The sequence below is a fragment of the Somniosus microcephalus genome, chromosome 18 (genome assembly GCF_052327205.1).
Source record: "Somniosus microcephalus isolate GS21.2 chromosome 18, FLI_Smic_1.0, whole genome shotgun sequence".
NCBI classification, from domain to species: Eukaryota; Metazoa; Chordata; class Chondrichthyes; order Squaliformes; family Somniosidae; genus Somniosus; species Somniosus microcephalus.
The window spans coordinates 18,272,625-18,298,963 of record NC_141004.1 but is presented as its reverse complement, the minus strand read 5'-3'; the positions used below and the strand labels follow the sequence as shown (position 1 = coordinate 18,298,963).

Below are 26,339 nucleotides of genomic sequence, written 5' to 3'. Positions count from 1 at the left end.
CAAGGCACTTCACGGGAACGTTACCCACAAAATTTAACACCGAGCCTGATATTATGACAGGTGACCAAAAGCTTGGTCAAAGAGGTAAAAGTTTTAAGCAGCGCCTTAAAGGAGGAAAGGTAGAGAGATGGAGAGGTTTGGGGTGGGGGGGATTTCCAACACTTAGGGCCTCGACGGCTGAAGGCACGGCCACCAAATGGTGGAGCGACGAAAATCGGGGATGCGCACGAGGCCAGAATTGGAGGACAGCAGAGATCTCTCGAAGCCTCACGGCCGCTCAGCTATCTGCCGGTCCCACACAGCCCAGGACCCGCTTTTCAAATGAGAAATTTCGGGCCGGTGTGAAACTTTGAATGGGCCGCGCAGCCCGTTAAAGGGACCGCGCACCCCTAAAAAAAAATTAGGGGGGGGAACATTGGTTATAGGGCTGCAGGGGGTTGCAGAGATAGGGAGGGGTGAGGCCGTGGAGGGGTTTAAAAACGGACGAGAATTTTGACATTTTAAATTTTGCACTTTTGAGATGTCGATCGGCTGCAGGGTGGAGCGGTAGAATACAGGTTAATAACCACCTGGTTAATAACCGCCCATCCCTTTCTCAACTCAGCCAGGTTATCGGGAGATTGAGAACCAATCACCATTGTGAGTGAAGGAAATTCTGAGCGTGCCTGGGCCAGCTCCCGTAAGAAGAAAATTCTACACCAGAAAATTATTTAAATGATAATCACTCCCTGTTACTGTAGGTCACAAGTTGAGATGAAGCCTTCCGCAGATGTTTAATCAAAATTTAAATAATACATGTTCTGTTAGTGAAGCTTTTAATAGAATGTTCATTTGCGATTTAATATGCAATCAGTGTCTAGCACAATTACATATTACTTACTGCCAAGGCAAAATACTGAGGATGCTGGAAATCTGAATACAATTTTCTGCCACTGAATATTCCCCAGGCTTAGTTTTATGCTGCTGCCATACCAATTGAATTTAGTTACAGTAAGCTGTCTTCATACACTCTCTAGCCACCAGGGTCAGTTTTATGAGACATCTGCCTTGCGTCCTTACAATTGCGTTCATCCCACACTCAAGAAATTCAGCACAGTAACATAAATGACATTGCGCTGGTTGAACCTCAGGTGCAGTAAAGCACTGAATCAGTCCTTGCACATTCTGGTCACGGTGGCAATGTTCTTCCGAGTGAAGCCCAAACACAGTAAAGACAGCTGTCGTGCTGAATGAACCTGAGACATAGTCACTTACTGACATCGCACTGAACGAACCCGAGAAGACATAGTCACTTACTAAATTGAATCCAACACATTTCAGTCCCAGGCAGAAATGTGTTAGTGAACCAAGCTCAGGCACAGCACTGGATTGACATCACTGAATTAGCATCCAGCGGAATAATGTACTTCAGTCTCACTGAATGAACCTCATCTCACTCAGATTATATTCTTTAGAATATGCACGTCTTTCCAAAGATATATGTTCTTTTGTTTTGATATAATGCCTTTACCATTTGTTTAAAGGATAAGAATCCTTCATCGTCGCTGGGTCAAAATCCTGGAACTCCCTCCCTAACAGCACTGTGGGAGTACCTTCACCACACGGACTGCAGCGGTTCAAGAAGGCGGCTCAACACCACCTTCTCGAGGGCAATTAGGGATGGGCAATAAATGCCGGCCTTGCCAGTGATGCCCACATCCCATAAACGAATTTTTTAAAAATTGTAGAATCTTACAGCACAGAAGAAGGCCATTGGGCCCATCATGCCTGTGCCTTCCCTTGTCCAAATAGTCCATCTGAAACTTTGAGGCTTTCTTTTCCCTCTCGTGAGGATTTAAAAGTATTTGAATCGCTGCTGGTATTACAAGAGAGATCTTAAATCCACCAGAATAGTTTTTAACAACTGCGTGGGCTTGATTTTGTGAGACACACATTTAGAGTTACATACCATGTCATTATCCTCGACCAGCACCATGTCATATGCGCTGAGAGCGCCACAGAAAATAATGCAGTTAACTCCTTCAAAACAGTGCATCCACTTCTTCCGCTCTGACCTCTGCCCACCAGCGTCAAACATTCTGAGGTTAGAGCAGAATTGAGCATATTACTACATTGGTATTTCAAGAATCTAAAAAAAGAGTGGCACTGCTTATTGTGCTGTACCTGTAAAGGTATAGGCCCCGTTCAGGTGTATCATTTCGGATAAAGTAGCTGTTTAGTTTTTTTTAAATTTTAATTAGAAGGTCCATATAAAGGAAAGCCTTCCTGAATGCCAACCCTGGGTGGAATGGCAGGTCAGATGCTGGCCATTCACGCTTGGGACCTGGGTTTTAAAGCAGCCCAGACTGATGACCAATGCTCCCTGTAAGCTGCGCTTTGTTCTGCCAGTCCTGTTTCTTTTAGTGCGTTGTCCCTTTAAATTTCCACCCCTGCGCGGTACTTACAATGGAGAAGCCGGTGAGCGGCCTTTCCCATTACTGCGCGGCCGCGCAGCTTAGAGGGAACATTGCTGATGGCATAAATGTCTTTTACGCTGCCGTAAGGGTCCCGTGAGAAATTATTTTGGCAGTCTCAATCCGGTTCCTAATGGGCATGGATCTGCAGGCTGACCTTAATTCAATCCTAATTGACAATCACACTCAGAGAGGCCACAGGATGGTCAGTACAAAAAATATCACCCGGAGCGCTTTTGTGAGGTTGGAGCTGAGGCATGTTGGCGGAGAGTAGAGGGGGTGGGGAGCTTTATTCCGCATCTGGTTGGTTGTACTACACCTGGCAAGGGAGTGCTTAATGCTGGCACTATGCTCCTGCAATGGGAAAAGTTCTATTCCCCAGCACCAACATCCCTCACCTTGATAGGAAATTGTTTTTTAAAAGTGTACGCCCCTTACAGCTATACACTCGCAATAAGTACCACAGACTTCAAGATTAATACCATTCAAGGAATGTTTTATAAAATTTTAAGTGCAACTTTTTTGTAGTCATAGAAACATAGAAGATAGGAGCAGGAGTAGGCCATTCGGCCCCTCGAGCCTGCTTCGCCATTCAATGCGATCATGGCTGATCATCCAAATTCAGTACCCTGTCCCTGCCTTCTCCCCATATCCCTTGATCCCTTTAGCCTTAAGAAATATATCCAACTCCTTCTGAATATATTTAATGAATTGGCCTCTACTGCCTTCTGTGGTAGAGAATTCCACAAGTTCACCACTCTCTGGGTGAAGAAATTCCTCCTCATTTCTGTCCTAAATGACTTACCCCTTATCCTTAGACTGTGACCCCTGGTTCTGGACTCCCCGACCATCGGGAACATCCTTCCTGCATCTAGTCTGTCCAGTCCTGTCAGAATTTTATAAGTTTCAATGAGATCCCCTCTCATTCTTCTAAACTCCAGCGAGTATAAGTTGTTTTAAGTATAGTCAAGTTTTAAGAGAAACTCACAGAAGTCTATTTAACTTGGATCGGAGTGATGCAAGGTGAATCTGATCTCCGAGTGTTTTACAAAACATCTCTCCACATACAAGAAGCATTATGGCTAGAAGCAGTGGACCACTGCAGAACACCTATTCTACGAGGATGTCAGTTTACTCATTGGCCTGGAATTTGCGGTAGGGATGACAGTGAACTCGCAGCATTCCCCGTCATTCCGCAGTTGAAACTGACCACAACTTCGGGATTTGGCGCGACTCCGAAACAGGATGCGCTGTGCCCACCCCCCAACAGAGCTGGAAATCCGTGTAATCACCCAAATCAGGGAAACTGACGAAAACTTTGGCTCTTCTGCAGTAAGCACGCTGTTACATTCCCCACTAAACATTAGACCTAAAAGGGATTCGGTGTAACTGGGGTTTTGACAGCGTTATTACTGCTAAACAAATGCTAAGAGCCTGGAAAACTAAATTTAATTTTATGCAGTGTGAAATTTTATAAAAATTAAAATTAAGAAACTTTTCAAAACAGATATTTTTAATTTTTGTTAAAGTTTACCCATCTTTATTTCAGGTTTGCCTTTTCCCCATGTGAGAATCCCAATCTTTGTTTTGTTCTCTCTGACATTTAAAAAAAGTTAGAATTTTAAGAGCCTACTCCACTTGTTCGCTGACTGTGAGAATTCTGCCTTTTGATTGGCTGCTTAGACAGCCTGCTGATGTCACAGCAGCTCGCACTAGGGGATCCCCATTAACCTCCATTGATTTGAAGTGAAGGTCGGAAAACCCGAAGTTCTCGACACAGGGATGGCGGGATCCTTGTGCGGAGCGTACTTCGGGGCCAGCAGCGAGCACCTTCGCTTCACCGCTGACCGCAGATTGTGTCTGACTGCTAATGGGATTCATCTGAACTCTGCCTGGTGGACAACACTGTTAGGTAGACATGGAACCACAACTCTCAGTGCTTGCATATTTCAGGAGGTTTGGACTAAATGATAAAACCATGCAGCTCTTTACCTGAAGTACAGGTCCTGGCAAGAGAATTGTTCTTCAGTAATACCCGTGGTCTTAACTCTGGACCGCAAGACGTCTTGCTCATTTGGAATATAGCCAGCTGCTGTGATTCTGTCCAGATTATTCAAGTAGCTGATGGGGAGAAGCAAATCACATCTCTAGACCGTGTCCGTTCTATTTCCCGCACTTCTGCTCTCACCCCTTCCCCTCCCTCCCAGAACCATGATAGGGTTCCCCTTGTCCTCACCTTTCACCCCACCAGCCTTCACATTCAACGGATCATCCTCCGCCATTTCTGCCACCTCCAACGTGATCCCACCACCAAACACATCTTCCCCTCACCTCCCCTTTCAGCATTCCGAAGGGACCGCTCCCTCCGAGACATCCTGGTCCACTCCTCAATCACCCCCAACAGCCCTTCTCCTTCACCTGGCACCTTCCCGTGCAAGCGCAGGAGATGCAACACATGCCCTTTTACCTCCTCCCTTCCCACTGTCCGGGGCCCCAAACACCCCTTCCAGGTGAAACAGCGATTTACTTGTACTTCTTGCAATTTAATATACTGTATTCGCTGCTCACGATGCGGTCTCCTCTACACTGGGGAGACCAAACGCAGATTGGGCGACCGCTTTGCGGAACACCTCCGTTCAGTCCGTAAGGGTGACCCTGAGCTTCCGGTCGCCTGTCACTTTAATTCTCCACTTCACTCCCACTCTGATCTCTCTGTCCTCGGCCTAATACATTGTTCTAATGAAGCTCAACGTAAGCTCGAGGAACAGCACCTCATCTTTCGATTGGGCACTTTACAGCCTGCCGGACTCAACATTGAGTTCAACAGTTTCAGATAATAATCCCTGCCCCCATTTTTCATGCAGTATGATTTTGCCATTCCCATTTGCAACGTTTTCACAGCATGTTCTTTCAATTCCTTCCTCCCCTCCTAAATCCCCCACCCCTGTCTCTGCGCCTGCTTAATATCTGTTACATTTCCAGCTTTTTCCAGTTCTGATGAAGGGTCCCAGACCTGAAACGTTAACCCTGTTTCTCTCTCCACGGATGCTGCCTGGCCTGCTGAGTATTTCCAGCATTTTCTGTTGTTATTTTAGATTTCCAGCATCCGCAGTATTTTGCTATTACATCTCTATGCATACCTGATTAATACCTCATCATTCTATCGCTAAAATCAAAAGTTACAATAATACCAGAACTAAGACTGAGGCCCCAGTAGCTGACACACCATCCCCTCAGAAAAGCTCTTCATGCTCAAATGGGGTGGGGACTCAACATGACAGATCACCGCCCCTTTTTCCAGCTCATTACGCCCTGTGAATTGATGAACACAGGGCGTAGCTAACAGAAAAATCGGCCGTATTGTCTTGTTCCCCTACAGCTCATGCCTCTGCATCGCATTTTGTAGATAGAGCCTTGAAGCTTAGAGGCCAGCCTCAGCCGAGTGGCAGCATTCTTACGCCTGAATCAGAAGGTTGTAGGTTCAAACCACACTCCACTGACTTGAGCACCTAATATAGGCTGACACTCCAGTACTCTCCTGAGATCCACGCTGAATGCCATGCGCCGCCATATGAACACTCTAGACTTCTCTCTTCAGCAGCACCGACTCACTCTATCCCCAGGGCCTGATAATCTACATCCTAGGGTACTTAAGGAAGTGGCCCTGGAGATAGTAGATGCATTGCTGGTCATCTTCCAGAACTCGATAGACTCTGGAACAGTACCCATGGATTGGAGGGTAGCTAATGTTACCCCACTATTCAAAAAAGGTGGTAGAGAAAAAGCGGGGAATTATAGACCGGTAAGCCTGACATCGGTGGTGGGGAAAATGCTAGAGTCCATTATAAAAGATGTAATAGCAGAGCACTTGTAAAGCAGTGACAGGATCAGACAAAGTCAACATGGATTTACAAAAGGTAAATCGTGCTTGAATAATCTACTGGAATTTTTTGAGGATGTAACTGATAAAATAGATAAGGGAGAACCAGTGGATGTGGTGTATTTGGACTTTCAGAAGGCTTTCGATAAGGTCCCGCATAAGAGATTAGCATGCAAAATTAAGGCACATGAGATTCGGGGCAAGGTATTGACTTGGATAGAGAACTGGTTGGCGGACAGAAAGCAAAGAGTTGGAATAAACGGGTCATTTTCCGAGTGGCAGGCAGTGACTAGTGGGGTACCGCAAGGATCGGTCCTAGGACCCCAGCTGTTCACAATATATATTAATGACCTGGACGAGGGAATTGGATGTAAGATCTCCAAATTTGCAGACGACACAAAGCTGGGTGGGAGGGTGTGCTGTGAGGAGGATGTCGTGAAACTCCAGTACGATTTGGACAGGTTGAGTGATTGGGCAGAAACATGGCAAATGCACTATAATGTGGATAAATGTGAGGTTATCCACTTTGGTGGCAAAAACAGGAAGGCAGATTATTATTTGAATGGCAATAGATTGGGAGAAGGGGAAGTGCAAAGAGACCTGGGTGTTCTTGTGCACCAGTCGCTGAAGGTAAGCATGCAGGTGCAGTAGGCGGTTAAGAAGGCAAATGGTATGTTGGCCTTCGTAGCGAGAGAGTTCGAGTACAGGAACAAGGATGTCTTGCTGCAGTTGTACAGGGCCTTGGTGAGACCACACCTTGAGTATTGTGTGCAGTTTTGGTCGCCTTATCTGAGGAAGGATGTTCTTGTCATGGAAGGAGTGCAGCGAAGATTCACCAGACTGATACCTGGGATGGCAGGAATGACGTATGAGGAGAGATTGTGTCGATTGGGCTTATACTCACTGGAGTTTAGAAGATTGAGAGGGGATCGCATCGAAACCTATAAAATTCTGTCAGGCCTGGACAGACTAGATGCAGGAAGGATGTTTCCGATGGCTGGGGAGTCCAGAACCAGGGGTCATAGTCTAAGGATAAGGGGTAAGCCAATTAGGACTGAGATGAGGAGGAATTTCTTCACCCAGAGAGTGGTGAACCTGTGGAATTCTCTGCCACAGAAGGCAGTAGAGGCCAATTCATTAAATATATTCAGGAAGGAGTTGGATATATTTCTTAAGGCTAAAGGGATCAAGGGATATGGGGAGAAGGCAGGGACAGGGTACTGAATTTGGATGATCAGCCATGATCTCATTGAATGGTGGAGCAGGCTCGAGGGGCCGAATGGCCTACTCCTGCTCCTATCTTCTATGTTTCTATATCTCAAAGCTGTCCTGGTCTGCTGTTCCATTTTGTCCTTCGCCTCATTCGGCGCTTTAACAAAAAACTTTTTTTCTTCCTTTCAGGTGTCAAGGATCGCAAGCTTCAACAACTCTTGGACACCAACGCCCCTCCGGAACCTTCTTCCCCGTCACTTTCCTCTGATCCCATCCCTTCTCCCAATCTTACCCCCTGCCGCATTTTCACTATCCCCTCTGACCTTCCCCTCTCTGACCCTAAACGATCAGTCCTTAGCAAAGGCCTGAGCTTCATCCCCTTACGCCCCCACCTCAATGAATTTCGAGCTCGGCACGATGCTGAGCTCTTTTTCCACCGCCTACATCTCCGTGCCCACTTCTTTGGCCAGGAGTCTTCCCCCCGCACGGCTGACCCTTTCTCCCGCTTTCAGAATTCTCGTTCTACCTGGACCCCTCCCCCTGGCCTCTTACCCTCTCTAGATCTTTTCATTGCAAACTGCCAGCGTGACATCGGCCGTCTCCATTTCTCTGCTCCCCTCACTCACTCCAACCTACCTCCCTCTGAACTTGCAGCACTCCATTCTCTCAGATCCAACCCCAACATTGTCATTAAACCTGCTGATAAGGGTGGTGCTGTTGTTGTTTGGTGAACCGACCTCTACCTAGCGGAAGCTGAACACCAACTCTCCAACACCTCCTCCTACCTCCGCCTGGACCTTGACCCCACTACCGAACATCAAGCCACCGTTTCCAAGACTGTCACTGACCTCATCTCCTCTGGAGATCTTCCCCCCATGGCCGCCAACCTTATAGTTCCCCAACTCCGCACAGCCCACTTCTATCTCCTTCCCAAGATCACAAACAGGACTGCCCTGGTAGACCCATCATTTCAACCTGTTCTTGCCCCACAGAACTTATCTCTTCTTATCTCGACTCTATCTTTTCTCCCCTTGTCCAGTCTCTTCCCACCTACATCCGCGACTCTTCCAACGCCCTCCGCCACTTTAACAGTTTCCAGTTTCCTGGCCCCAACTGCCTCCTTTTCACTATGGACGTCCGATCCCTCTACACCTCCATCCCCCACCAGGACGGCCTGAGGGCGCTCTGCTTCTCCCTTGAACAGAGGCCAGTCCCCATCCACCACCACCCTCCTCCGCCTGGCTGAACTTGTTCTCACATTGAACAACTTCTCCTTTGACTCCACTCACTTCCTCCAAATCAAAGGTGTTGCTATGGGAACCCGCATGGGTCCTAGCTTTGCCTGCTTTTTCGTGGGCTATGTGGAACACTCTTTGTTCCAATCCTACTCAGGACCCCTCCCTCACCTCTTTTTCCGGTACATTGATGACTGTATCGGTGCCGTTTCCTGCTCTCGCCCTGAACTAGATAATTTCATCCATTTTGCTTCCAATTTCCACCCTTCCCTCACCTTCACATGGTCCATCTCCGACTCTTCCCTTCCCTTCCCTTCCTCGACTTCTCCATCTCCATCTCTGGGGATAGGTTATTGACAAACATTCACTACAAGCCCACTGACTCCCACAGCTACCTGGACTACACTTCCTCCCATCCCGCTTCCTGTAAGGACTCTATTCCATTCTCCCAGTTTCTCCATCTCTACCGCATCTGCTCTGACAATGGCACCTTCCATACCAGTGCTTCTGACATGTCTTCCTTTTTCCTCAACCGAGGATTCCCCTCTACTGTGGTTGACACAGCCCTTGACCGTGTCTGTTCTATCTCCTGCATTTCTACTCTCACCCCTGCCCCATTCTCCTGGAACCATGCTAGAGTTCCCCTTGTCCTCACCTTTCATCTCACCAGCCTCCACATTCAATGGATCATCCTCCGCCATTTCCGCCACTTCCAGCGTGATCCCACCACCAAACACATCTTCCCCTCACCTCCCCTTTCAGCATTCCGAAGGGACTGCTCCCTCCGCGACACCCTGGTCCACTCCTTTATCACCCCCAACACCCCTTCCCCTTCGCCTGGCACCTTCCCGTGCAAGCACAGGAGATGCAACACCTGCCCTTATACCTCCCCCCTTCCCACTGTCCAGGGCCCCAAACACCCCTTCCAGGTGAAACAGCGATTTACTTGTACTTCTTGCAATTTAGTATACTGTATTCGGTGCTCATGATGCGGTCTCCTCTTCATTGGGGACACCAAACGTAGATTGGATGACCACTTTGCGGAACACCTCCGTTCAGTCTGTAAGGGGGACCCCGAGCTTCTGGTCGCCTGTCACTTTAATTCTCCGCTCCACTCCCACTCAGATCTCACCATCCTCGGCCTCTTGCATTGTTCCACGGAAGCTCAGCGTAAGCTCGAGGAACAGCACCTTTCAATTAGGCACTCTACAGCCTTCTGGACTCAATATAGAGTTCAACAATTTCAGATCATAACCTCAGCCCCAATCATATATATATTTTTTATCCACACTTTTTGTCTGTGTTTTTTTTTTCTTCTCTCCCACAGGGCAGCTGTCTTTCACTCTGCCAGCGCAATTTACACTTCATCTAGAGCCATCCTTTGTTCCTTAACCTGTCCCATTACCATCTCCTTTTGCCTTGAATACCACTTAATGGCTAGAAATTCGGTTGGTAGCGCCACCGATTAGCGCCTAAAGAGGCCGAGATGTGGGGCGCCAGCCAATTTCCGGGCGGGCGCAGGGCGCCTAGCCCCATATTGAGCATGCATTTAGCGCCGGCGCTAAATCTTAGCGCCCGCTCATGGGCACAAGCAGATTATGACGTCATTTGAGTATGCAACGCCTTTTGGGCGCCCCGGACCGGAATTCAGTGGCGCCCCCCTCCGTAGCGCCTGGCGCTAATAGTGACAGCTTACCTGGAGCCTTACCAAGTCACTCTCGGGCTGGAGGAGCGTTATTTAAAGGGGACTGGTGTGGTTTAAAAGCGGCAGCCATTTTTGGAGCACAACTTCCTCAAGAGCTACAAAGAGTTGCTGAGCTGCACACTGAGAGCCATTTGACCACTGAGCCAGCGCAGGCAAATGAACTTCAGCCTTCTGACCATCACCTTGCTGTTGGTGAGCCTTAACAACGGGGAACCTTCCTGTGGGCACTTATTATGGGGGCTGCATTGGAGGGGAACGTCCTGCTGCTGAATCATCTGGAAAGGGCACTGAGACGCTGGGAGAGGGGGGCGGGCATGGCCAGATGGAGGAGGGCCAACAGATGTCGCCACAGCAGACCTTACGCTGGCAGGGTTTTCCGACAGCAGTTTTCCTACATGAACATGCCGGAGGAGCAGTGTGTCAGAAGGCTGCGATTTAGAAAGGAAGTGGTGACTGAGCTGTGCCAGCTGCTTCAGCCAGATCTGCAGCCTCAGATAAGGTGCAGGACATCTCTGTCGGTGGCTGAGAAGATGCCTGCTGGCCTGAACTTCTACGCGAGCGGCTCTTCTCAGGCTGCGCATCAGAGGCTGATCAGAAGTAGCTTCTAGGCCCCTCTCACAGAATGCTTGCTGCCATTCCAAGAACAGGAATGGAACCGGTCTGATACCCCCAAGCCTGTGAAGGGCAAGATGCATGTAAATAGCAGACATGGCCATTGTAAATGAAGAAAGTGTTTCATTACACAACATGAGAAAGCTATGGCAACAGAAAGCAAAACTAATACACTGACACATAACTGCCTCTCACACCCGGGAGACTGTCCAAAACATAAATCACATTCCGACCATTTTCCTTGGCCTTGATTCCACTGCGCCAAACAAAGCATCCAATGCCCCATCAGTGAAGCGTTCCACCCTCTGCCTCACCCTTTCCATGTCTTGCTAGGCTGGTGCGCCACAGGTAGGCTCCCACCGATTTGAAGGCCTACAAGGCAGTGAGTGTGTCTGGTGATGCCAATTGACCTGCCCCTTTAAGAGCTGGCCGGCGCCAGTGTGTCTCAGGGAAAGTGATTATTGACAGCATCTGCGCTGCGCCCCGCCGCTGCGAAATTGGGTTGCACCACCGGGTTAGTGCCTTAGGAGTCTCGTGCAGCGCCTGATTTAGCGCCGCAATCACCTTCAGGGGCGCTGCAACCCAATATCACGCTAGGTGGCGCTAAATTGTGCCTGGCGCTAAACTTTGCGCTTCGCCAGGACTAGCGCCCCAAACGGGGCGATATCGAATTTCTAGCCCAATGTCTCTTAACCTCTCCTGTCTTCTATCCTATCACAGACCTTCCCTTTTGTTCTTTCATCCCCTCCCCCCATTTCCCAGCCCCTACACTTGCTTAAAAATCTGTTCCACTTCCTGCTTTTTTCCAGTTCTGATGAAAGGTCATCGACCTGAAACGTTAACTCTGTTTCTCTCTTCACAGATGCTGCCTGACCTGCTGAGTATCTCCAGCATTTTCTGTTTTTATTTCAGATTTCCAGCATCTACAGTATTTTCTTTCTGTACTGAGGGAGTGCTGCACTGTCAGTAGTGCCATCTTTTGGATGAGACGTGGATGTAAAATATCCCATGGCACTATTTGAACAAGGAAATGGGAGTTCTTCTGGTGTCCCAGCCAATATTTATCACTCAACCAACATCAGTAAAGGAAAAGATTATCTGGTCATTGATCTCAGATTGCTGTTTGTGGGACCTTGCTGTGCATAAATTGGCTGCCGCTATTACAACAGTGACTACATTTCAAAAGTACTTCATTGGCTGTAAAGCACTTTGGGACGTCCTGAGGTCGTGAAAGGCGCGTATAGAAATGCAGGTTCTTTCTCACTGCAGAATAGTCTGTTTTAATTCGCTCACAGAACGAACCCTCCCACAGCACGGAGTTCCAATAAAAGCTAAGAAACCATTGCATTGGAAGTTGATAGCTAAATATTTTTCCAGCCAATGTCATTCCAAAGCTTAAAAAATCTGCTTCTGACATTTGAACGAACTGTTGTGAAGAAGAGTTGTTAAAATATAAAAGGTGAATAATTGGAAGTAGTTTAAAAGAAGTGATTAAAAGTGAACTCATTACAGTTATAGACACGGGCAATTTGTTATTTAATGACGGTGACGGGTATGATTTCAGTAAAATGATTCCAGATATAAGGAATGTAAGTTATGAGTGGTTGAGCTTTGAAAGGGAAGATACTTCAAGGTAATCTATGGAAATTTTCAAGATTTTGAAGGGAATTGACAAAATTGATCTAAATTATTGACTGTGGTGAAAGGTTCCAATACCAGAGAACAGAAGTTAAAAATAAGGAAGTTAGAAGTAAAAAAAGGAAGTCAAACAGAACATATTCATACAAAGTGCAAGCTAGTTGTGAAATCAGTCACCAGGAAAGGCAATTGAAGTAGACATTTTAAATACGTTCGAGAATAATTGGATGTATCTGAGGAGAGAAGGGATTGAGGGGTATGGGGTGGAGGTAGATAATAGGACGGGCCGAGGAAAAGGGGCCAGGCTTGTTTGGGCCTAAAGGCCTTTCCCAGTTCCTAAAAAATTCAAATGTCCTTCAATCTTATGAGGTCACAGTTAAACTTAGTGACAGGCCTTGGGAACAGAACACATCAGATCCTACTGTTTGATTCTGCTGGGTGTCATTCCACTTAAATGAAGAAAGTACCAACTTTAAGACATCACGTTGTTAGAAGAGGATACATTTACAGCAAAAATAAAACTGTATTGAGCAAAATAGTGCTAGCTGTCGGTCTACTTTCCAGTGCGATATGTCAACATCCTCAGCCCTGTTACAGTATATAAAAAGGAAACCACATTGGTTCCGCTGTGATACCATGTTTACACAACCCACACTCAACCAAACATTTTCACAGCATTGTCCCTTGGGTGCTATGTTTTTGAGTTCACTTGTTTAAGTATGCGGTGCTTAAGGGCATGTTAAATCACACTGCTTACCAGTGTATGGATAGGTGTTGTTATTCACACACTCAACTGTACTTAACATCAAAAGTCATTACCATCAGTGACCTATTCATTCACTTCCTGCCATTAATGAAGAACCTCAGTCTGAAAAGAATTTCCAAAACAACTCCAATCATTTATTAAATGATAAATGGCAATTGCTTCTCACTTGCAAATGTCTCCGTCACACTTCTGCAATGGTTTAAAAAGAAAAAAGACTTGCATTTCTACAGCGCCTTTCACGACCACCGGACGTCCCAAAGCGCTTTCCAGCCAATTAAGTACTTTTTGGCGTGTAGTCACTGTTATAATGTAGGAAACGCGGCATAACCTCGGCCCCTATTAAATTTTTTCTTGTAATTTTTCCACTCTTTCCCCCCCCCCCCCACTTTCCTTTTGTTTCTCTCTCACACCTGGCAGCTATCTCTTGCCCTGCCAGTACACTTTACACCTAATCTCAGCCTATTACCATCTCGTCTATCTTCGAATACTTTTTATTGTCTCTTTTACTTCTTTTGTTTCTTTCACTTCTTTTGTCCGATCGCAGCCCTGCCTTCGATCTATTTTCTTTTCTTTCCAGTTTTGAAGAAGGGTTCGACCCGAAACGTCAACTCAAATTTCTCTCCACGGATGTTGCCTGACCTGCTGAGTTTTTCCAGCATTTTCTGTTGTTATTTCGGATTTCCAACATCTGCAGTATTTTGCTATCGCACTGGGGATACCTCCCCTACTCTTCTTCAAAATAGTGCCATGGGATCTTTTATGTCCACATAAAGGATGTAAATGCGCTGGAAGCAGTTCAGAGAAGGTTTACTAGACTAATACCTGGAATGGGCGGGTTGTCTTATGAGGAAAGGTTGGACAGACTAGGCTTGTATCCGCTGGAGTTTAGAAGAGTAAGAGGTGACTTGATTGAAACATATAAGATCCTGAGGGGTCTGGACAGGGTGGATGTGGAGAGGATGTTTCCTCTTGTGGGAGAATCTAGAACTAGGGGTCACTGTTTAAAAATAAGGGGTCACCCATTTAAGACAGAGATGAGGAGAAATTTTTTCTCACAGAGGGTCGTGAGTCTTTGGCACTCTCTTCCTCAGAGGGCAGTGGAAGCAGACTCTTTGAATATTTTTAAGGCAGAGTTGGATAGATTCTTGGTAAGCAAGGGGGTGAAAAGTTATCGGGGGTAGGCGGGAATGTGGAGTAATCAGATCAGCCATGATCTGATTGAATGGCGGAGCAGGCTCGAGGGGACGAGTGGCCTACTCCTGCTCCTAATTCATATGTTCGTATGAGAGAGCAGACAGGGCCTCGGTTTTAATGTCTCATCTGAAAGACGGCACCTTCCGACAGCGCAGCACTCCCTCAGCACTGCACTGGAGTGCCAGCCTAGATTTTTGTGTTCAAGTCCCTGAAGTGGAACTTGAACCCAGAACCTTCTGACTCAGAGGAGAGGGTGCTACCAGCTGAGCCACAGCTGACACTTGCTAACACTTTGGATGCCAATATGAGGATGGCGGGCGGGCATGTGGTTAATCAAAATGACCTAATTAGGATGAGATTCAATCAATCCCAGACCACCCCGTCACTCCAATCTATCCAATCCAATAGTTAGGGTGAGCTTAGTCTTCTCGACCAATTGATTTGGTTTACAGGAGAGAACTGTTTTACCTCGTGATAGAGCATAATCTGACAAGAAATTAAATAGGGAATTCAGGAGAAACATCATTACCCAGAGAATGGTGAGAATGTGGAACTCGCTACCACAGGGAGTGGTTGAAGCGAATAGTATCGATGCATTTAAGGGGAGGCTAGATAAGCATATGAGGGAGAAGGGAATAGAGGGTTATGCTGATAGAGTTAGATGAGGAAACAAGGGAGGGGGCTCGAGTGGGGCATAAACACCGGCATGGACTGGTTGGGCTGAATGGCCCGTTTCTGTGCTGTATATCCTATGTAATATGTAACCCTCATGTGACAGTACTTCCAATTAGCTGGCCATAGAATTGAAACAGTGACACCAATTTTGTGTGTGTGTGTGGGTGGGGGGGGGGGGGTGGGGGGGGGTTTGGGGGGGGTGCATTAGATGCTCCAGTAACAGCAGTAGAATCATGCATCACCGATTTCTTTTTGATGTACCCACTGTAATGTATGTATCTTTAAGGGGGGAACTACTTTCTACAGCTCATGTATACTGTAGTACCGGCAGTGACCACACCTGTATATAACGCTAAGTAGTAATCTGTTGTTTCAGTTGCAGTTTGAACCACGTTGAGTAAACACCTGTTGTACCGTTCTCTGCAGTCCTTTTTCTTATTATTACACGGACGTAACAGTGGCGACGAGCAAGTTCGAACCTACCTGCAACTCTGCATCACCTCCCAGGGATTCGCTCCTGGAGAACAGTGGAAGAAGGTCGAGTCCAGAAGCACGGGCGTCGACCACGGGCAACCGCCCAGTCATCCAGCGGAGATTTCAGCATCGCAGGGGAGGCTGTTGAGAGCCAGGCTTGGCTTTCCAGTCATGGTGGTCCAGCGAAACGGGCTGGCAACAGGTACTGCGCAGACCCTTCCCGGACTGCGACGGGCTAGAGCCCGACCAAGCGGCACATAAAAAGGCCGATCAGCGTCGACGGGGGCGAGAGAGAGGGCAGAGCGCACAGGGCGCAGGCGGTGTTCAGGACCGAGCGGCATCAACGGGGGAGAGAGGCGAGAGAGAGCAGAGCGCAGCCGGTGTTCAAGGGCCGAGCAGCGTCAACGGGGGAGAGAGGCGCGCAGGAAAATGCGAGGCGCTGCTATTGCCACGAGGACCGCAGAGAGCGGCGTTGGCAGCAGCGCAGGAGCAGTGCACGAAACCCACAGGGCATCGGCATTTGCCACGAGGACCGCCGAGAGCGGCGTTGGCAGCAGCGCGGGAGACGCCATTTTAAGCCGCAGCGGGGAAGAAAGGAAAGCGCGGGAGACGCCATTTTAAGTCAGTCTAACCACACCCAAAAATGCCGAAGAGTGGCAGTATCACAGCGTTCGACAATGAAGTCGAAGTTTGGACGACATATGTCGAACGCATAGAAGTATACTGCAAGGCGAATGAAGTGCCAGATGACACGAAAGCGCTGGTATTGTTGAATTCAATGGGTGCAAAAACCTATGGCTTACTATGAAACCTAGTAACCCCAGAGAAGCCAGTAGAAAAGGATTTTGAAAACATAGTGTCAATCCTACAGGACCACTTAAACCCCACACCGCTGCTGATAGCAGAAAGATTTAAGTTTCACAAAAGGAACCAGCATAAAGATGAAAGTAATGCTGAGTATTTAACGGAACTGCGCCAGCTATCGAAACACTGCCAGTTTGGAACGGGACTAGCAGATACCTTAAGGGACAAGTTTGTGTGTGGGCTTCAAAGTGAAGGAACCCAGAAACAGCTTCTATCAGAAAAGGATCTTACGCTGGACAAGGGTTTCAGCATTGCGGTATCATATGAAGCGGCAGCACGGGGTGCTGCAGAGATACAACAGAGACCGCAAGAATATGGCACAAACGAAATGTCATATGGAACAGAGAAGTGCTATCGCTGCGGCAGAACAACACACGACCAGAATGATTGCTGGTTCAAAGACAAAGTGTGCAGACAGTGTGGAAAAGTAGGACACATAGCACAAGTCTGCAGGTTGGGAAAGAAAACCAGCAAAAAGAAACCGACCAAAGGGAAGTACAAGAAGGTACATAAGATAACGGAGAATAGTTCAGACAAACAAAAAAGTGATAACGACTCCGAAAGCAGGGAACTGAGTTGTCTGAAACTACATAATGTGATCACAACGGAGGATCACCGAGCCATTTGGGTCACTCTCAAGATAGCAGGAGTCCAGGTAAAGATGGAATTGGACACAGGATCAGCTCTAACAGTCATAAACCGACGGGACTACGAGCGGCTATTCTCACACATACCCTTGAGAGACACGAAAAATATTTTGAAGACGTACACGGGGCAAAAAGTCTACCCCAAAGGATAAATAAGGGTGACCGTTACATATAACGGTAAGGAAACACCAAAACTAGACCTGTATGTATTGCAAGATGGAGGACCACCATTACTGGGACGTGAATGGATCCGGAAAATACAACTGGATTGGCATTCCATACAGGCACTGACTGTGGCTGACAAAAAGGATGATGACGTCACACCTGGGCGACTGTCAAAGATCCTAACTGACGCGAAAGAAGTGTTCCAGCAAGGACTCGGAACATTAAAAGGCATGACAGCGATGATTAAAATTGAAGAAAACGCAAGCCCAAAATTTTTAAGGCCAGACCGGTACCTTATGCGATCCGTCCAGCCGTCAAAGCAGAGCTGGAGAGTCTGGAATGTTCAGGTGTACTGTCCAAGGTAGACTAGAGCGAGTGGGCTACACCCATCATCCCTGTGATGAAAAAGTCGTTGAGCAGTACGCCTGGGGAACCAAGGAAGGTTCGCATCTGTGGGGACTTTAAGGTAACAGTGAACCCGGTCCTTCACACCGTACAATATCCACTTCCGCGGATTGAAGATATTTTCGCCTCGCTATCTGGAGGGAAACGCTTCACTAAGATTGATCTGGCCCAGGCGTATCTGCAAATGGAGGTAGAAGAAGCATCAAAAAAATACCTCACAATCAACACCCATAAAGGTCTCTACCAATACAACCGGCTGGTATTCGGGGCAGCATCAGCTCCGGCTATTTGGCAGAGGGCAATGGAACAAGTCCTGCAAGGGATCCCAGGGACCCAGTGTTATTTGGACGACATCCTGGTCACGGGCGAAAATGACAGTGATCACCTTGCCAACCTGGAGCAGGTGCTCACTAGATTGCAGGAATATGGGCTCCGAGCTAACCGCCCAAATGCGAGTTTTTTAGAAAACAGATCTCGTATTGTGGCCACGTTATCGATAAAGAGGGGTCACATAAGTCCCCAGAGAAGATTGAGGCAGTAGTCAAGGCTCCAGCACCGGAAAATGTGTCACAACTGAGGTCGTTCCCCGGGCTGGTAAACTACTACCATAAGTTCTTGCCAAATTTGTCTACAATACTACACCCACTGAACACCCTACTGCAAACTGGGGTGCCATGGAAGTGGAATGACGAATGTAGATGAGCTTTCCAGAAGAGCAAAACACAAATCACATCGAAAGAGGTATTGGCCCATTACAACCCAGCGTTACCAATTCGGTTGGCTTGTGATGCGTCACCCTACGGCATTGGAGCGGTGCTGTCGCACAAATTCTCGGACGGCTCAGAGAGGCCAATAGCCTTTGCGTCATGATCACTAACCTCAGCCGAGCGTAACTACGCCCAGATTGACAGGGAGGCACTCAGCCTAGTGTGGGGAGTGAAAAAGTTAAATCACTATCTGCACGGGCAGAAATTCACCTTGCTGACTGATCACCAGCCTCTTGTCTCCATTTTTAATCCGAAGAAGGGCGTTCCGGTGATGACTGCGCAACGACTACAAAGATGGTCACTTTTTCTAGGGGCACACCACTATGAGATTGAATATAAGGGCACGAAACAGCATGGAAATGCTGATGGGCTATCACGCCTGCCACTGCCTACTGCGGAGGAAGCACCAGCAGTGGATCCTGTCGAAATATTCCATTCGACTATAGTTGAATACCTACCGGTAACTAACGCTTGTATCAAAAAGGAAACCCGAAATAACCCGACACTGTCTCGGGTATATGATTTGACGGTGAAGGGATGGCCAGCATATGGCGACTCACTGTTGCCAGCATTCTCGACAAGCAGAGAACAGCTGTCAGTGTGCTGGGGGACCTTGATGTGTGGATCCCGAGTGGTAATTCCACCCAAGTTAAGGGAGAGAGTGCTCAATGAACTTCATGAGGGTCATCTGGGAGGGGTAAAAATGAGAAGCCTAGCCAGGGCTTATGTGTGGTGGCCGGGAATCGATAAACAAATCGAGGACCTGACCAAGAGCTGCTCAGGATGCCAGAAAGTCCAAAATGCACCACCACAGGCCCCTCTACACCCATGGGAGTGGCCCTCATCTACATGGCAACGGGTGCATATTGATTTTGCTGGTCCATTCATGGACTCAATGTTTTTAATAGCCGTGGATGCGCACTCGAAATGGCCTGAGGTCATCAAAATGTCCTCCACCACCATGGAGAAAACTATTGCAGTTCTACGGACCATTTTTGCCAGGAATGGCTTGCCAGAACAGATTTGCTCCGACAACGGACCACAGTTTGTGTCCGAAGAGCTCCGGAGGTTCTTGAAAAAGAATGGGGTACGGCATTACACATCCGCCCCGTATCATCCAGCCACAAATGGATTGGCTGAGAGGTTCGTAATGACAACATTCCGCTGCAGCACAAGGTGGACAATTTCCTGTTCGCCTACCGGAATGCGACACATGCAGTCACCAACCAGGCCCCAGCCATGATGTTCTTTAACCGAAGGTTAAGATCTCGCCTGGATTTGCTCAGACCAAACGTATGAAGAGATGTTGAGAGTAAGCAATTCCAGCACATCCATGAGAAGCCAACAAGGAGCTTCAATTTCGGGCAACCAGTCTTGGCCCGCGACTACCGAACAGAAAAATGGCAGCCAGGAACGATATGCACACGGCAGGGCCCACTAATGTACACAGTGGACGTTGGGGAGAGCATCGTGAGACGCCATGCTGACCAGATCCTAGAGTCACAGGAACAAGTCAACCCCATGCCTGGCCCATACGTACCTGGTGATGAACCCGACGTACAGGTAGCATCTACCCCAGAAACAGTAGCATCGGAAGCTGATGAACCAACCGACGACAGGGGGCCAGAATCGCCTCTGCACCAAGAGCAAGACACTCGGGAAAGGCGCTATCCAGAAAGGATCAGGAAGCCTCCCCAAAGACTGAATTTATAAATAGACTATTTTCAGCTAATGTTGCATGTTAAAAGTGTTAATTGTAATTAGTTTAATATTTAATTGTTAATGAGTGTTATGGTACTGTTAATCTAAAAGGGGAGGAATTGTAATGTATGTACCTTTAAGGGGGGAACTACTTTCTACAGCTCATGTATACTGTAGTACCGGCAGTGACCACACCTGTATATAATGCTGAGTAGTAATCTGTTGTTTCAGTTGCAGTTTGAACCACGTTGAGTAAACACCTGTTCTACCGTTCTCTGCAGTCCTTTTTCTTATTATTACACGGACGTAACACCCACCGCTATCCTATCTCAGTATATTTGTAACACACTGTCGCACAACAACCAGTGGTGGTCACGCATGGTACAAAATATGAATACGATCGGGAAAAGAAGGCAACAATTCTTCATGGTAGGTATATGTTGCTTTCACTTAATTACTACAGGCTAGATTCACTGGTGAGATTAGTGGCAAACAATGTGCTAGCATGATATTCCTCTGTCCACTATTTTAATAGAGGCATTAATCAGTTTAAAGCAAAAAGGTTAATCCCTCCACTAATGTAACAGATAGGAATGCTATAAGTCTTCATCCAGCAAAACCTCTCCCCAAAACCTTTCCACCATCTACAAGGCACAAGTCAGGAGTGTGATGGAATACTCTCCACTTGCCTGGATGAGTGCAGCTCCAACAACACTCAAGAAGCTCGACACTATCCAGGACAAAGTAGCCCGCTTGATTGGCACCCCATCTACCACCTTAAACATTCACTCCCTCCACCACCGGCGCACCGCGGCTGCAGTGTGTACCATCTACAAGATACACTGCAGCAACTCGCCAAGGCTTCTTTGACAGCACCTTCCAAACCTGTGACCTCTACCACCTAGAAGGACAAGGGCAGTAGGTACATGGGAACACCACCACCTCCAAGTTCCCCTCCAAGTCACGCAACATCCTGACTTGGAAATATATCGGCCGTTCCTTCATTGTTGCTGGGTCAAAATCCTGGAACTCCCTCCCTAACAGCACTGTGGGAGAACCTTCACCACACGGACTGCAGCGGTTCAAGAAGGCGGCTCACCACCACCTTCTCAAGGGCAATTAGGGATTGGAAATAAATGCTGGCCTTGCCAGCGACGCCCACATCCCATAAACAAATATTTTAAAAATATTGCCATCAGTAATTTCTAGCCTAGTGTTGGTTACAGGGCGAAACATACTAGGAGGCTGAGTCATTGAGCTGATATTCTGCTGCCCTCTCAAAGCAAGCCGGAACTCCTGAGTCAGCCCACAGCTTCTTTACAACATTCACCAGTTCCTTGGGCATGGTTCCTGTAGTGTATGTCTCCGTCTACCTTTAAGAAAACCATTGTATGTAACCGTTCACCTTTAAGAGAACTATTTTAGGTGTGGCACTACTTTGTTGGCTTCTGTATACTGTAATACCGACGGTGACCACACCGGTATATAAGTGCTGTGTCAGGATTATTTGGCAGATTCGCCCTGACCTTCGAATAGTAAAGTCCTGTTTTAAGTTACTCTTGGAGTCTGTGCATTAATTAACTAAACAACCCACAGACTTTACAGTGGCGACGAGTCCGATCGTACCCTGCGGCAACAATACGTCCGAAGCAGTTAACGAGCGTCGAGAAGAGGCAACCGCCCTCGTCGTTCTGCTGGGAGAAAACTCAAGGCTGCAGAACTAGAAAGGAGGAAGAATTTAGAGACAAAGACTTCCATCAGCAACAGGCACTGACTGTCCCTTCTGCCACGGTGAGGAGTGAGCCGATCAGCACGAGAAGCAAGGCGGCCACGGTGACTGTGAGTAAGGGAAAGTAAAAAGAATAACCGGAGGATAAGGGCGGTGCACTCGACCACGGTCGAGGGGGAAAGGAGCCGGACAGAAGTCGGGCCCAGAGGCGCTGAGACTGGGGCAGCGTGGAGCAAGGAAGCCGCGGTACAGACAGGCTGGGGGACGCAACGGCGTCGTGAGACAGCTAGACCGCGACCGGCGAAAAAGGCCGGGCAGCGACCGAAGCCACGAAGCGCTGCGACCGGGAACGTAGGCGCGGGAAGAGATAAACTCAGCCGCAGCCGGGGAGGGAAGCACCGGACTGCGAGAGGGCTGGGAGGCGCGATTGGGAGCCGAGCGAGCGGGAGAAGCAGAGCCGACCAAGGGAGACTGAGCGAGAGCCAGTCCAGCGGCTGAAACTGTTCTCCGTCAACGGGGTGTGCCCAGCGCCGGTAGAGCCGAGCGAGCGGGAGAGAGGCAGAGCCCGAGCAAGGGGAACTGAGCGAGAGCCAGCCCAGCGGCTGAAACTGTTCGCCGTCAACGGGGTGTACCCAGCGCCGGTTGCCCTGCCGAGAAAAGGGAAAGCACTGAAGCCGACGCGCAGGCTGTGAACCTGAAAGCCAGCGGCCGTCGCCCGTGGGGAAAGTGTACCCCTCCCGCCAGGGGAAGAAATGCGGGAAGCCGCCATTAGGCGGAGAAGAAGACAGAAGCGGGGAACCGCCATTGAAGTGGGCGGGGAGAGAAGATAAGCGCGGGAAACCGCCATCTTCGCGGGAACCGCCATCTTGAAAAAAAAAGAAAATTTAAAGAAATAATCCGTGGTGTTATCAGGAAGAGAGGAAGATGCCTAAGCGTGGTAACATCAACGATTTTAATTCCGAGGTAGAAGACTGGGCCACGTATGTGGAACGCATTGAGATCTATTGTGAGGCCAATAAAATAGAAGAAGATGACAAAGCTATAACCTTGCTAAACTCGATGGGCGCGAAGACATACGGGCTCTTGAAGCATCTACTATCACCGGCTAAACCGGCGGATCAGACTTTCGATGATATTGTGGCTGTTCTGAAGGATCACTTGAACCCCACACCGTTGATGTTGGCGGAACGATTCAAATTCTATGCGAGAACGCAACGGAAAGACGAAAGCAACGCAGAATACTTGGTCGAACTGCGTAGACTAGCGAAATACTGCCAGTTTGGAGGGAATCTGACAGAGGCATTGCGAGACAAGTTCGTGTGCGGATTGGTAAAGGAAGGAACGCAAAAGCGACTACTCGAAGAGAACGACCTTACACTTGACAGGGCTGTCCTTATTGCAGCATCGCACGAAGCCGCAGTGAAGGGAACTGCGGAAATGCAGCTAAAGACAGCGGCACTCAGTGTGGATCAAATTACCTCGACAACAACAAAATGCTATCGTTGTGGGAAGACAACACACGACCAGAACCAATGCTGGTTTAAGAACCAGGAATGTAGGAAATGTGGCAAACTGGGTCACATAGCTAAGGTATGCCGGTCAGGGAAGAAGACCAACAACCAAAGGACCAACAACCAAAGGAAGCCATCACAGGAAAAGTACAACAAGGTACACAAGGTGGCTGAGAAGAGTTCAGATGAACAGAATTCGGACTCAGACCCAAACGGCCAGGAGCTGGGTAGTCTGAGAATTCACAATGTGAGTAAGGAAGCTGACCTACAAACTATCTGGGTCATGCTAAAAATAGCTGGAGTCCAAGTGAAAATGGAGTTGGACACTGGATCAGCTCTATCAGTCATAAATCGAAGGGATTACCACCAGCTATTCTCACATATACCCTTAAGAGATACCAAGTTCGTATTGCAGACATACACGGGGCATAAAGTATACCCCATGGGAAAGATAAGAGTCAAGGTGAGAGATAGGGGTAAAGAACACCCAAGAATGAACTTATACGTACTACCTGAGGGAGGACCACCACTTCTAGGATGGGAGTGGATCAAGAAAATAGACATGGAATGGCACTATCTAAAAGCCATAACGAGTGAGGACTCGGTGCAGACAATCAGCTCAGATTCTGAATCGGATGACGATAAGACCAACCCAAATGTGAAAGACAAGGCTAAAATGGACTTGCCGACTAAGGTTGGAAAAACGAAGGCATGCAGAAAGGCTTATGCTCCAGAGAAGAACAAAGTTTCAGAACAGATCTCCACCAAACAACGACAACATAGTTTGACAGAGAATTCTGAGTCTGTTCAGTTTAAGGACATATCCATGACGGAAGAACACTGAGCTCGGACTCAACTTTATTTCAAATCACGACAACAATTAGAACAATTGAGTTACCATCTCGTACAAGAGATGAAAACAATGAAAAAGTTCTATGACACCGAATGGGAGAATCTGGAAAGACAACAGAAGCAGCTAGCTCAAGCAGAGAGCGACCATAGAGCCATCGTGACCAATCACCGATCACATCTCCCTTATGATGTTCAGGAGTTAGAATATTTGCAGAAAGAAGCAAATGAAGAGGAATCTTCAGGAAGCCAGGATTTTATTCCAGTTCTTCTCTACGACTCCTTACAAGCAGAGTTTGAGAAGTTGAAGGAACAGTATGAACAGGCCCAGGCTACAATCCTGGAGGGGGTTAACTCGGCAACCTCCGAAAAGCTAGTTTCAGTGGAAGCATATGAGCAACTAAAGGTTGAACATGAACAAGAAGTCCAAAGGCTGCAGGAAATTCTTAATGAGCTCAAGGCCAAGACAGACTCATCGGTAGAAGTTCCATCCATAGATGAGAAATTAGAGGTGAAAGACATGGCAGAACATGAAAGTCAAGATGTCCAAGAACTCATAAAAATATTGAAGGAAACCCAAGACAAATATGAGGCGGCAATGACCGAGGTTCAACAACTTGAAGAACAGATTCAACTGGGAATTCTTTCAGTGGAAGAAAAGGCAACTGTAAGAAACACAGAGACTGTAAGAATGGCCCCTGAACATGAGCTAGAGAGCATCAAGGCGCAACTTCTCCGAGCGCTTAAAGCCAAAGTACAAGAGGAAAAAAAGGTGAAAGCATTGGAGGAAAAGGTGGATGAAATGGAGAAGACTCTGATCCACAGGGTCCCCGTGGAAGAGTTAGCGGTCAGCCAACTCCTTCACATGCTGAGAGACAAGACTCTGCAAGGGGAACCATTTGAACACGAGCTTCAATCTTCAAAGGGAAGGGGTTCGGAGCTCTCAAAAGTTTGGGGAATAGTTGAGGTTGCAACACAGATTTTACGGGGCTGTCGAAAGTACGCTGAATCACGTCAATGTGAACTGCAGAATGTTGAAACAGCTGCTCCAGTAGAAGGATTGAATAGCCCGATCAATCAATCCCCGATGGAAGGGGAAGTATTGGAATCACAAATGAGGTCATTAGTGAAGGATTGGCAGGAAACCCAGGAAGAGCGGGATGAATATGAACGCATGAAGAAGTCTCTTCAGGAAAGATGTCTAGGGAGGGAACAACAGTCGGCTAACGTCCGGTTGGGTAAGGAAGAAGTAGCAGGCCCTCTCGCTAGACTAGTTCAGGACGACACCGAATATTACCATGACCTGTTGAGTGACACGGAATATTACGAGGACTTGGTCTGCCCAGCTTGTGATGAAAACTCCCAAAGTGCAGAAATCAGGATGAAGCACTTAAAGTCTAAGGAACATAGGGAGATGGTGGCGCTACAGCTGGCAGCTGATAAGGGAGCCCCGAGAGTCTCCAAGAAGCAGAAAAGAAAAAGACGAAGCAGAAAGTGATAACCATCTAAATCATTATCACTTCTACCAGATCATGTACGTGGGCCCTACGAAGGGAGCCAAATCAGTTGGCAAGTAGGAAAAATTACCAAGGCAGTCCAGCTGTTTGTAAAAGTCAGCACTGCTGGTTCAGCAGGACGGAAGTTCAAGCTGTTAAGTCAAGGGAAAGACTATTGGATGAGTCACGCTAGCAATGTGAACCAGCTACACCACAGAGATGTTGTTCGGACCGAGTCAAGACCAGAGACTGAATCTGTGAACTGTTCCCGCAGAGACTGAATCTGTAAACTGTTTCCCGCATAGATTATACCTGTGAATTGTTTTACATGAAGTTGAATATATGTTATGTTTAATGGGGG

The 26,339-nt window shown here is 47.7% G+C and overlaps 1 pseudogene; it reads right to left on the bottom strand.

The window, feature by feature from the left end:
* LOC147105065 (guanine nucleotide-binding protein G(t) subunit alpha-2-like) overlaps positions 1-26,339 on the bottom strand; it is a 98,199-nt pseudogene that overhangs the window by 3,379 nt on the left and 68,481 nt on the right.